Source organism: Cynara cardunculus (genome assembly GCF_001531365.2).
Source record: "Cynara cardunculus var. scolymus isolate 2C chromosome LG 1, CcrdV1, whole genome shotgun sequence".
Classification (NCBI taxonomy): Eukaryota; Viridiplantae; Streptophyta; class Magnoliopsida; order Asterales; family Asteraceae; genus Cynara; species Cynara cardunculus.
This window is the reverse complement of record NC_037528.1, coordinates 46,540,951-46,541,472: the sequence shown is the minus strand read 5'-3', so window position 1 is coordinate 46,541,472 and position 522 is coordinate 46,540,951.

Here is a 522-nt window from a genome sequence, read left to right as displayed (position 1 = left end):
TTACATGTTCATTATTGTAGGAAAAAATCATATCCCCAAAAATCATCATTCATTTAATTAATATCTTTGTTTTTAGTATTTATATTTCATGTTCATTTTTGTATGAATTTTAAATCGAATAAGAAACACGGTAGTAATGATATTCGGCGTCGATCAAGCTAATATGGATAAACGTAAAGGAAAAGAAATTGATAACAACGCGGAGATTACAAAGKTTTATGAAGACAATCCGAGTTCGGGGTCGGGAAGTCATGAAATCAACCAAACCGAACGTCTTGGTAATAGATTTTTATTTTTTTTTATATTCATATTGATCGAAAGCATGTTGTTGTCGATGTGTTGTGTTTTTTATTGTTCATCTCATATTATTTCTATGATATTCTATCACCATGGTGCATTTTCATCTCACGTATAAAAATCGTTAACCACGAGTGGTCAACTAATTATAAAATTCATTTATGTTCATATCTTGTTCACGCAAAGGAAAAGAAATCGACAACAACGCGGAGATTACAATGGTTT